Below are 13077 nucleotides of genomic sequence, written 5' to 3' on the forward strand. Positions count from 1 at the left end.
CCAGGAGGAAGGTGAGGCTGGGGCTGGCCACAGCCCTTCCCTCGGGGCTCTGTGCCTCACCAGACCCTGGCTCTGCCCTCTGGCCTCTGCCTCCCCGCGGTCTGGAGAGAAACCCCAGACAGAGGAAAGCAGCTGTGCCAGATGGGACAGCTGAGGAGGAAGACGTGACAGAGTGGGACGTGTGGGCTGCAGAAAGTGGCGGGGTGAGAGTGATCCTCAGGATCCTTGGGCAGCGGGAAACATGGCTGGCTGGCTGGGGGAGCCCACATGGGAAACAACGGGAGATGGAAACGAATAGGCAGAGAAGCAGCACAGTAGGGGCCGGAGAAAAGATATTTGGCTAGGCGAAAGGCAGCTGGCACTCTGAATCTTGTCAAACATGCGTTTATGAAACATTGGTTCTGACTCAGGGTCTGGGGAGTTTTGGTCAAACAGCTCTGACTTTATTTCTCTGGGACAACATGCTTTATGCTGGATTTGTGTTGCTCAGAAGCCGTTTTTTTTACCCCTTCCTTTCTCTGTAGAGTGATCACCATCCATTATATCTGCACAGATTTATTTGTCTTTTGAAGACTGACGCATAACCTTAGCAGTTAACTAAGTAGGCTAAAATCTGCTGTCACACAGAAGAAGATGGTAAAGCTGACAACATAAAACTTAAGAACGGTGATCAGACTCAACTCAGCTGCATTTCACCATTAAAGTAAAATCACCGTGTTTCTGTTCCATTTGGTCTCAGTAAGCAAAGATCATAACGTAGCCCATTGTATGCTCTTCTGGAGCATACTTGTGTAGGAGTTTACTATGCTCCAAGTTTCTGCAACTTTCTGGTTTGTACATTATTGGATGGTATACCTGGAAATGTAAATACTCAGTTGAAAATATAGTTCATAATAGAGGGTTTGTACCTACATCTCAAAAAGGATTAACTGCATTCCCCACAGGCAATACCTATGTGAAGTTAGCCTATTTGCTTTGAGGCAGAAAAAGCCTGGAGGAATGGAACTTTATACCCTTCCACCCTTTTTAACATTGAAAAAGATTAGGATTATTGACAGTCCTGTCTTGTTAAAGAGTTTTCCTCAGAGGAGATACTGTCTTAGAATAGACTTCAGCAGCAAAGTTCAGCAATTAGAAAGAGAAAATCTTTGACCACAAAAACTAAAACAATATAAAGGAGAGTACAAATGTCTTATTAGTGAAAAAGTTGTTTTAAGTTAGTAGAATGAAACTAACAATTCTGTTGTGTTATAGCATTTGATCCTTAAACAGAGCCATGTTGTAGCTGATAATGTGCTATAAAATGGTGCTTTTTAAAAAGAAGACATTTCTCTATCCAAGAAAGAAAATGTGGATTCTGATGAAACTTAAAAACCTGAAACTAGCACATTATGTTGCAGGAAATGCAATTATTTTTTAAAATGGAACAAAGTGCAACTGAGAGAGAAGAGTTCACAAAAGTGAATTTAGAAAATGTTTCAGAAGTGAAGCTTCCTACCCAAAGGCCAAAGGAAAAGCAGACAAGTCAAACAGGAACATTTGGTGATTGAGACAGTGATTTGTTACACAGGTCTGATGAGTGAAAAAGTCATTTTACAAAATTCAAGAAAATGAACTGCTCTATCAGTGGATCAAGGAGAAAATAAAATGAAAAGCTTTCTTTGAAGTTTTTGAGACTTGACTGCTTTTGTGTTTCAAACTGAGAAAGCTGCTGTAGGCTGGGATAGTGTTCAGTGTCACTTATTAAAGAAATGACTGTGTTTTGTGGAGGATGTTTCAGTGCCTCTAATTACAGCAAAGAAACCGCTCTCCCTAGAAAGAAGAGTCTGGCTCCAACTATACTTCTCACTGTCTGAGAATGACTATTCAGTGAAATTAACAGTTCTGTAAAAGATTCCTTCAGAGACTGAAAAAATTCAAAGTGGGACAAGTATTTGACATTAAACTGTGTAGCTTTTGACTCCTGCAGCTATTTATCATGTGCTTGATTTTACATGGTAAGTAACTCACAATAACTCAGGATTGCATAAAGCAAACCACGCTTGTGAAACATATACAAGTGCTTTCAGAATCAGGATCAAGGCCATTATTTCAAAGGTGTGTAGATACCTGGCTTCCATGGAAATGAATCAGATAGTATGAGCCTAAATGTTTGAGAATAAGAGTAAAATGTGAATTACCTTTGCTCGACTCCAACTTTTGCAAAATGTAAAATCACTTTCTGTTAGAAAGGTGACTTTAATTTTATTCTGTCGGTCATATCAGTACATCCTAATCTTAATCTATATCTGTATCTTAATCACTGTGCTGTAATCAGGTCATGTCTTTCTAGTGTACTTCAAAATTAGTAATTGTCCTTTGTAATCAGGCTGCTGTGCTTAATAGTAAAGTTTCTTCTACAAGTTTACTCTCTAGTTTGTGTAGGAAAAGAAAAGAAAGATTTTGTTTGTAATTTTCAAGTCTATAAAAATATTTATTAGTGTATTTTTTTTCTAAGTCGTATATGCTCAGATTATTTAAAAAATTCTTTTTCTGAAAGCGAAACTGAAAGAGGCAAAGGTAAAGAAGTGACAGGGTAAAAATTAGATGATGCAATATGGTCTTCACCATAAAAATTATATAGGAGAAGCTAGAAATTGTAGGATTATAGTTAAAAATAGTTCCCTCTTTTGTTCGTAAGCACTGTTAGTATTATCTTTTCCATATACAAACTATACTGCTTAGTTTTGAAATGTATTTATAGCAAACCTTCTTCCCAAACTACATCTCTTCAGTCTTCCTTTGCTCTTGGGGGTCTTTTGCTATCTATTCTTGCACTTTTTTTCTACCCTACATGAAGGAATAAGGCTGAATTATTTTGTGGCATAAATTCACAGCTACCATTTCATGTTCAGTGCTGAAGTCTGAGCCGTCCTTTACTGGGAAATAGCATATATAGTATCATAGAATCATAGAATGGTGAGAGTTGGAAGGGACCTCAAAGATCATCTACTTCCAACCCCCCTGCCATGGGCAGGGACACCCTCCACTACACCAGGTTGCTCAGAACCTCATCCAACCTGGCCTTGAACACCTCCAGGGATGAGGCATCCATAGCTTCTCTGGGCAACCTGTTCCAGTGCCTCACCACCCTCAATGTAAAAAATTTCGTCCTTATATCTAATCGAAATCTATTCTATATCTGTATGTATGTGCGTATATATATATATAAAGAAAAAAAAGAGCATTAACCCCTTGGAATGCAGTGTGGAGCAGCAATGCTGATGGAGATAGACCAAAAATAGTAAGAAACCCAGTAATTGTGTGGTATAAGCAAGCATAAAAAAAAGCAGTTTTATTCAAAATTAATTTTATAATGTGGCTTTTAAAATCAAAGTTTTAGCTGCAGTATTCAAAACTTCATTGTTAAAATACAGCAAGCAGTGAAAAGTGCTAACATGTAATAAAGTGGTTTTAATACAAATCAAGAACATTTTATGGGGTTGTTCTCCCCCTCCAGCTGGTCACCTGTTGCACTGTAGGGGAGAGTGGAGCTGTTCTGCCGCTTCCGTTGCCTGTCTCCTGCCCAGGCTGAGTGGGATGCAGGGAGCACGGGAACAGCAGAAAAAGCACTTGGTGCTCTCTGCTTGAACATATTCGAGTTCCTAGAAATCAAAAGAAAATTAAAAAAAAAAAAAAAAGCCTCACCTGCTTCTGAAAACCTAGAGCAGGACAGCAGAGAAGAGGAAGAGGAATACGAAAATGCAGCAATAACCTATAATTTACAACCTATCTCTAATTTCCTGAGGAACTCAGGTTAAACACAGTCTAGTTATTGTCTCTGGAAGAGTGAGACTTGGGCTAACCCATAGGCTGGAAGTTCTCCATTTGTAGTAGACTGCTCAGCAAGGGACTTCTGAATGGACACCCTGTTTCCTCCTTGTAACACGGAGGAAATAAACTACCAAATTCCATATAATAAAGTATAAAACATGGGAAAATGTAGAAATAAATTCCTGGCAAATTATATGCAAACGAATACAGAATGTGCCCCAAATCCCTATTTGTTTGCTTATTCAGGTGAAAAAGCTGTGAGTTAGTGAAAAGCCATGTGTGTTTAGAATGTGTAATAAAACACTAAGAAGTAACTTCAGACTCCCCCTAACATGTCTGGCTGCAGTGGGGAATTAGCTATACTCTTTTCCATTTTGGTAAGAATGTAAACAACTTCACAACAGATGTTCTTTGTAAGGATGGAGCCTGCTATTTGCATTGTGATACCTCCGTTTGAGTCTTATATCCAAGATTTTGTTTAATTCCATCTGGAAGGGCTTCATTGGATTCCTTTGGGTTACAAAAGCAAAGATTACTCTTTTATGGTTTTAAACCTAAGTTTTCTATTGTCTTTGGTTATAGACACACAGCACCTGCTTTCTTTGCTGCTCGATAACCTTGCAGTTATACAGGTATCCATATTGTTCCTCTGTAGTGTTTTGGAGCCTGAAATATATTTCAGTTGTCATTTTTACTGGATCTAAGAGTCTATCCTAAAACTTTTATACTCTCTTATGCTGCAGTATTTGGATAAGTGACAAGCGAGGCTCTCATTTTGAAACATTTATCAGAGCTCTTATTTATCTTGGCATAATGGTAGTAACTTTTCTAATGGAGAAAGAATTTTTCAGATCTGGAGTGCATATCACAGTACAAAATAATGCCTTGGCTTCGCATTTGCATAGTAAATTTTCTTAATTATTTGGCTGGAAAACTGCAGTTTGCTTCACATCGATACTGTTTATCACCAAGTTGGCACCCAGTGTAAGCTACAATCGAAACAGTGAAAAAATACTTTTTGGATTTTTATTGTTTATATCTTCCATTTATAACAGATATTGGCTTTTTTATTTTTTATTAGCAGAAATGTAAATGAATTATCCATTATGTTGTAATGTCCTATAAGAAGATGAGTGCCATTAAAATCTTCTGAATAAAGGGCTGCTAAAGAAACATTTTGCGGACTGGGACTTTCATGCAAGAAATGTAATCTTGCATTGAAATGCATTAGACAATCTGTTGAAAATACTTCCTTTTAATCAATTAATTATGGTATGTTTCCTATAGCCATGTAACACCAGTAAGCTAGCTCATCTATTTTTGTCACTTAAATTTTATCTTAATCATAGAAAAATTCTAATGGACACTGAAACATAGAAAGTAATAATTTTACAGTTAGTTTATCAAAGTAAAAAAAAGTGGTTTTTTTCCATTTCAATTGATTATTAGAAATTCATATATAATGCTGCTAAATTATTAGCTGTCATTGTTTCTTCTAAAATAATTCAGGAATTTTTAAAATGTTTATGCGTGTTCTTTAAGCTCTATTACTACTTGCTGCAATTGTAGGAAAAATAATACGTGTTGGTGACTGAAATGAAACTACTTTATTGTCTTTATTCATAACAGAAGCATTACTTAGTGCTAGGTTCAATAACTGCTGTACTTTTGCTGTATGCATTACAGTCAAATGAGTTTATGTGCATGCTGAAAATAACTCTCATGCGAAACCAAGAGTTGTTCAGTACACTTTTAGGCTTGTTTGCTGATAGTTTTCATAAGATTAATTTTACGATTCCGTCCATGTTCCTGCTTAAAAGTATGACAGTTTACTTAGACATTTGGAAAACTTGGATATATGCCCAAGTCCTGAATTAGGCAGCAGTAGGGATTATTCTACATTCCATGCAAGTGCTCAAACCAAGGAAGCACTGCCTAATTAGAATCATAGAATCATAGAATGGTTTGGGTTGGAAGGGACCTCAAAGATCACTTAGTTCCGACCCCCCTGCCATGGGCAGGGAAACCCTCCACTACACCAGGTTGCTCAAAGCCTCATCCAACCTGGCCTTCAACACTTCCAGGGATGGGGCATCCACAACTTCTCTGGGCAACCTGTTCCACTGCCTCACCACCCTCAGAGTGAAGAATTTCGTCCTTATATCCAATCTAAATCTCCCCTTTTTCAGTTTAAATCCATTGCCCCTTGTCCTATCACTACATGTCCTTGTAAAAAGTCCCTCTCCAGCTTTCCTGTAGGCCCCCTTTAAGTACTGGAAGGCTGCACTAAGATCACCCTGGAGCCTTCTCTTCTCCAGGCTGAACAGCCCCAATGCTCTCAGCCTGTCTTCATAGCAGAGGTGCTCAAGCCCTTGGATTATCTTCGTGGCCCTCCTCTGGACCTGCTCCAGCAGTTCCACATCCTTCTTGTGTTGGTGAATAACTTGCAGAAGAATTGAGGAAGAATTATCTCAGTTTTACTAAAACATATATCCTGAATCTGAAAACCTGCTTTTAACATAACTATTGAAACCGCATGGTCTCATAAAACCTCTCACCAAAATTGGGCCAGATGGTATTTTTTAGTGACAAACTGTTTTGTAAGAAAGTTCTCAATTCTAATTATTTATTCAGCAAAAAAGCTGTTGTCCCTACTCCTTCAAAACAGTCTGAACAGTTTTCAGAATATTTCTTTCCTCCAGAATATTGTGGAAAAGCTATGTTCTACCTGCAGGTTTTAAAAGCTGCTTTGTAAAATCTAGTCTAATAAATAGATCTCTATAAAACTATGCCCTCTATTTTCTGTACAGCCCTTTGTGGGCAGAGGAACATATTTAATGAAGACTTAACAATGATAAATAACACTATATAAACTTAACTGCTTATTGATACAGATGTTATGCTGTGATTTCATTTTTTTTAAAGATGACATAAAAAAGAGAACCTATAGTTCCGCTTCTATCCCTTCCATATTCCTTCCTACTGATGCTTCTGGGAGATGAGCTATCTTTAATACTGAAATTTTCAAAGGCTTCATGGCACACATCTGCATACATATGCCAGGACTGAGCACATAGGCAGGATAATAAAAGCATTAAATTCAGGTAAAGTAGAAAATCACAGCTGCAGTAAGCATGTATTATCATTTGTGCCACATTCATAAATTAATAATTTGCATTGTATTACAGCGACTTCTTTTCAGAAGCATTAAACATGTCTATTCACAGATTGTGTGAAAAGTATGTAAATAATTCTTGTGGGTTTGTCTTTTTACAGCTTGTCTTTTTAGAAAGAAGATAACAGAAGGAAAGTGAATTAGAATAATAGCAAAAACGTTGCTTCCTTTAAAATCATTACGCTTTTCCTATTTTGAGAACAAAATCAGAATATTTAAAATACTCTCAGTAAGTCAGTTCTTTGAATACAAAATTAATATCCATAGTTGAGGCTACAAAGTTTATAGAAGTGACTAACACACAGTGTCTTCATATGTGTTTTCACCTATGTTTTGACCTGTTCCTCTTTCTTTTTTTAAAAAATCATATCATAACCATGCTTCTGTTGATGGTGTTTTTAACCTTCCTCTTCCATTGCTAAAAGAAATAAACACAGCTTAAATACCACCTCAGAAGCAATTGTTATTGATTGTGAATGCTGTTAGATCTTCCAGCACTGGAAAGAGAAAAAAAAAGAACTGAAAATTTCTTTAATCAAAGGACTTAATGATGAAGAGCCTGATGCACACACATATTTATATTTGCAATCTTTATTTATAGGAATAATCCAGTGAGACAAACTGAGCAGATGACACAGGAATCATAGGCATGGAGAGCTGAAAAGCATACCAAAATTGTCTGTTATAACTCTACGGTTAGGACAGAAAAAGCACACTGGGTGCTGCCTGACTCGTGCGGACAGGGCACTGCTGCATGGGCAGAACTTTTTGAGAAGTCCTGGCAGATTGCTGTCCTGCCTGGCTCTCCCTGTCTTATGTTTGTTATCTAGAGTAAATACACCCAATTCCTCCACCCTTTCTGTGTCAGACATGTTTTCCTAGCCACTTGTCTGTGTTTCTTTCCCCATATTCTCCATCTTTGGAGTTCTTAGATCCTTTTCTGCTGGGCAGCTTCTTGGACAGACATTCCTTAATCTGCATGTATGCATTAGATTTATTATCATTAAATGTACCGTATTGCTCTTGTCCTTAGTGAATATTCCACACGATCTTTCCCATTTGTCATGGTATTCTGAATTTAGATTCTTTCCTCCAAAACACTTTCTCTTCTCCCTCTCCAGTCTCGGTCCCCTCCTCAAGACTATACATTGAGTTGTGAACATAAGTACACTCTCTATTCCATCTTCCAAGATGTTAAAAACACAGAATAGAATTGCACTTGGCTCAGGCTTCTGCGGCATCCCTTTTGTGAAGTCCTGAAGAATAAACAGTGTTTTTTCCAGTGTGCAAATCCAGTGTTGGTGTCAAAATCCTTTCTTAAAGGCAATATACAACACATTTACTGCTTCACTTTCATCCTTCCGGCCAGCTGCTGCATCAGGGAAGGAAGTTAAATAGTGTGATGTTATTTGTTTGTGACAAACCAAGGTTGACTGTTCTATATTTGTTTATTTTTCTTCCAAGTATCTGCATTTTCATTGTTTAATAATTTGTCCTAGTATCTTTCTTAAGACTTAATCTGTCTCGTGTAAAATTCTGCCAAAAAATAAAAACAAATACTAAGTTTAGCCTGTTGTATTTCTCTGGGAACTTCCCAGTCCTTTGGGAATTCTTTAAGACAGGCTCTAGTAATTCAGAAATGTCTTTGAATGTTTCCTGCAAATTTATAAGCTGTTGAGGATGAGGTCCTATTAGCATGAACACACCTAAATATTTAGTAAATTCTTTCTATATTCTGGCCAGTACTTCATACTCCTTGTTGAAGTGAGTGTAATTATGCATCAAGGCATAATTCTCTTTTCTGGGGAACGCTGAAGGAAATAAGGGATAGAAATGTATCAATGGTCTCAGTATCATACTCTACACCCTTTCCTAATTCATAACGGGTCTTCTTGAGAGTGATACAAAAATATCACCATGGCCAAGAATTTAGCTGAGTTGGCTTGCACAATTAAACCAAATACAAAATGATTCTTCAGACACATTAGTAAAAGGGAGCATGGAAGAAGTAAGGAAACACAGAATGCCAGGAATGAAATGGAGATTAACTGCAATTTAGGTATGACTGAACTAGAAAATGAATACTTTGTCTCATTTTTCAGTGGGGATAATACAGTAACTACGAATAGTACAAAGGTGCTTAAGGGAATGAAGACAGAGCAATGGAAGTTTCCGTGAGTGAGCATCAGCTAAACACAGCCAGCTCACTGTGCTGAAAGGGAGAAGGTTAAACAAGGCCCGTTTCACGGCACTGCAAGTGTTCACGAATGCAAACGCTGATTTGCACAGAGGGCATTCGCAGGGATTCTATGTGTATCTGTTCAGTTCAGGGCTAGCTCAATACAACTAAAGAATAATAAATTTATTCCCTGTATTAATCACAGGGAAAAGAGGTGGTCAAATAAAATGCAGTCATGGTAGTTTGACCTCAACATTAAACAAGGTCTTAGAGTAGATTTTGAAGGAAAGACTTATCAAAGACTTGGAGGTAAATGGAAAGCGGGAAAAAATACAACATGATTTTATCAAGGGCAGATCATATCAGACTAACTTAATATCTTTCTTTGATAAGGTAATTGTCCCAGAGAAGAGTAATGCAGTAGACTTAATCTACGTTGATCATACTAAGGCACTATATTGTTCCTTATGGGTAGCTATTTAAGGTGGAGAAGATGAGCTTTAATGCAAAATTGTAAGGTGGAGGAGAAACAAAGTAAAGGGTTATATTAAAGAGAGTTCTGTTAGAAATGGAAATATCAAAATGAAAGGAGCTTCCTAGCAGAATTCCTCTAGGACTGATCTTGGGACTGATTTATGTAGTATTTTTGAACTTGGTAAAGTAGGAGAATGGATATGGTATTAAGAGATGCCACAAAAATGGAATATGACTAGAATATCAGAAAAAAATAAATAACCTTATGGACTGGCAAAATGGAAACCTAATACTATGGAAGGTAGAGGGGGATTAATATAACGTTCTTTTAGTATAAGTTGGTGTCTCAATAATTGCTGGCAATAGTGAAGGGAAGAGGTTTAATGCACTAGTCGGCTGTATGGTCACTATGAGACATCCTTATGTCATGGCCATGAAGCAGTTTCAGGGTGTATTAGAGGAAGGATTTTCAGTGAAGACAATAAAGTGTTAATATTGCTTTGCAAGGCACTGGTAAGAACTTTCAGAATATTGTTTACAGTTCGCATGACCCACATTGATTCACAGCAGGTGCAGAGTGGGATGGTTAGGGGAAAGGAGTACCTATTTTCTCAGCTGAGATGAAAATAGCTTATCTGGCAAAACAAAGCTCGAAAGGGCATATGGTTCTGTCTTTATAAGTACATGTGGGGGTAGATGTGAGGGAAGAAGACTTTTATCTTAAAGGATAACACTATTTCAAGATCAGATGCATACAAACAATTATGAATAAACGGGAAATTTAAAAGAAGATTCTTGGCAATATGTGCAAAGCTCTGGAACTGATTTCCAGACAAGGTCATGGAGGCAGGGACCTGAACTACTTCCAGATGGAAATTTATAAATTAATGAAAGGATATGTGTGACATTGTGAAGTGATCATGAATCAGAATATAAAGTTTGTGATATAAAGCTTTGGATACTTACTGACATTACCAGAGAAGTTTAATGGGAAACTTGATTGTGTACTCTCCCTATGCAGTCCCTAAACAGAGAAGTCTTCAACTGGTTCATGTGCCAGTTCTCCTCTTTTTCTGCATATACCAGGACTTTTATATTTCTTCTTGGTGCATTGTATAGGAGAAGGAGACTACCCTTTCTTAAATTATGAGATTGACAGCAGGTAAAAATGGGGAAGTTGGTTAGGATTTCAGGTATTAACTGGATATAACTTGCTTAAATGCTCAGGGTTAAATTGATCACCTAATTGGGATCAGGAAATAATTTTTCTCTAAGTCATATTGGCTGGGGTTATGGAGAGTATTGTCTTCCTCTCGAACATAAACTCTCTGGAATGGGATGTGAGTTTTTACCCGGTGAAGTACCTGCTATTGCAGAATGCTTGGATTTGGCTGGTCAGGAAATCTTACGACTTTAATATCTTCTACTGTCCTCTGGCATGTTGGTGTTTTTCAGTCTTTTATTCTTCTGAGATACAAGGGTGTGTGACTATAACTTAGAACATTATTTAACTATGCTACAAGACTTGATTCAATATTTGCTTTTTCAGATCTCTCAAGAGTTTCCTCTCAATAAGAAAATCTTACTTTTTTGAGATAGCATGGAGCTGAATAAGAGGCAGTCAAGTCTACTTCAAAAAGAAAAGGTTGATCATTTTTGTGGTCCAGATATTCCTGAGACCTTACAGCAGAAAAAGCCCTTTAACTGATGATTCTAGCTCAAAGAATTTTAAAAACTGTTTAGAGGATATAATATTTTGTTAACTGGGATTCTCAGGGCTTTCTAGCTTGGGTATACGACTAACACACAGATGCCTCATCTTTTTACTAAATTATTGAGGTTCTTCAGACTTCATAAAATCCATTTTATAGTAACTACAGTTTTTCCTCCTAATTTGATTTCTTGACTACTAATACCTGAAAAGAAATACTTGAAAAGTGAAAGTGATAGTGCTTTATCGCATTACATGTATAAGGAGTCTATGGCAATTACTATATTTATAATGTTTAGTTCTAAGGATTGCTTTTTACACACATATGGTCCTCAGACTAGAGACCACAAAGGATGTAATGGTATTAAAAATATACTAGGTAATTTAATGTAACTTTTGCTATACCTATTCTTGTAGTGGCTACGCCGACATCTAACCACTAATAAACCAAGATACTCAGTTTATCTCTGTATTGTCTCTTGAATTCTGAATAAGCGTACTCTGAAATTGTGCAGTTTATTTCTCCTAAGCTGAACACTGATATCGATGTGTCGGTTCTGTGGTGTGGTTTATCTCTCGCAATCCAGGAAGCTGGAGTTTGAAAGTTTTTCTTAAAGCACAGATTTCTAAATGACAATATGATCTACTGCTACTTGATCTGTCCCTCTGCTGCATTTCTGGACAGAGAAATAGAACAGCAGATTCGTAAGTCGGGTCAGATCTCGTCTGTATGTGTTTTTTCGAGTCCTATCTTGACATACTCAGATAAATTATTTTTCAGTGAAGAAGTGATCTGAAGTATATATAGAAAACAAACGTCTCTAAACCTGCCTGTCCTTCAAAATCCTCATGTGGCATTTGCTTTGAATTAAGCAAAAGCTTCGTTATCTGCTAGTGATGCAAACAGCAAAATCAACGAATTAGTTTTCCTTTGTTCTTCATATCATTGTCTCTCTGGAGTCCAGTGTTACAAGCCATGGAACCTTTTAAGAAATAGTTGGCAGTTGCATGGCATACGTAACTTTCTAAATCCAAACCCCTCATAGATGGAGAACAGTTACTCCCACGCTTCTCAGTCCCTTTTGGCTACCATCTGGAACAGCAATAAAATAAAGCTAACTCTTTTTATTATCATCTTAGGTACATAAATCCAGCTGAAAATAGCTTTTTCTCTAATAAATCGTGTGATTAAATTTAAGCTGAAAAGTTTCTGCTGAGTCATTTAAGTTTACTCATTGTAAGTTTTGTTTAGAAATACAGGATTTTCAAAGCTGATTCTGTCTGTTTTCATTTTAGCATTTTAGATAGCATAATAGTCTTCTCCTCCCCCCCCCCTTCTTATTGTTGTCTAAGTTCTTGCTATCATTTATTTTCCTTTTATGCCACAGGAAAACTTTTATATATAATCAGGATTTGAGAAGCCTTTAAGTTCCTGATATCAAAAAAAAGTCCTTCTGATAAACAGACACCAGTATCCATTGACAGAAAGTTAGTTACCTTCTTGGTTTTTTGACTTGTGTGCTGTACATGAGTCCCAGATCGTCTCGGCCTGAGTAGCAAAGTGTCTAACCATCTCTTTCCAAGATCCCTGTAATTTATATTTAAATGTCCACCCACAAGGTGTAAAATGAACTCTACTATGTATAATTGAAGAGGAGTCAGTACAATATTTCAGTGTTCATTTTAATTGCCAAGATATTGTGTTTCCCTGCAAAAGTGTTGGAT

This window comes from Tauraco erythrolophus, chromosome 9 (assembly GCF_009769465.1).
Source record: "Tauraco erythrolophus isolate bTauEry1 chromosome 9, bTauEry1.pri, whole genome shotgun sequence".
NCBI lineage: Eukaryota > Metazoa > Chordata > Aves > Musophagiformes > Musophagidae > Tauraco > Tauraco erythrolophus.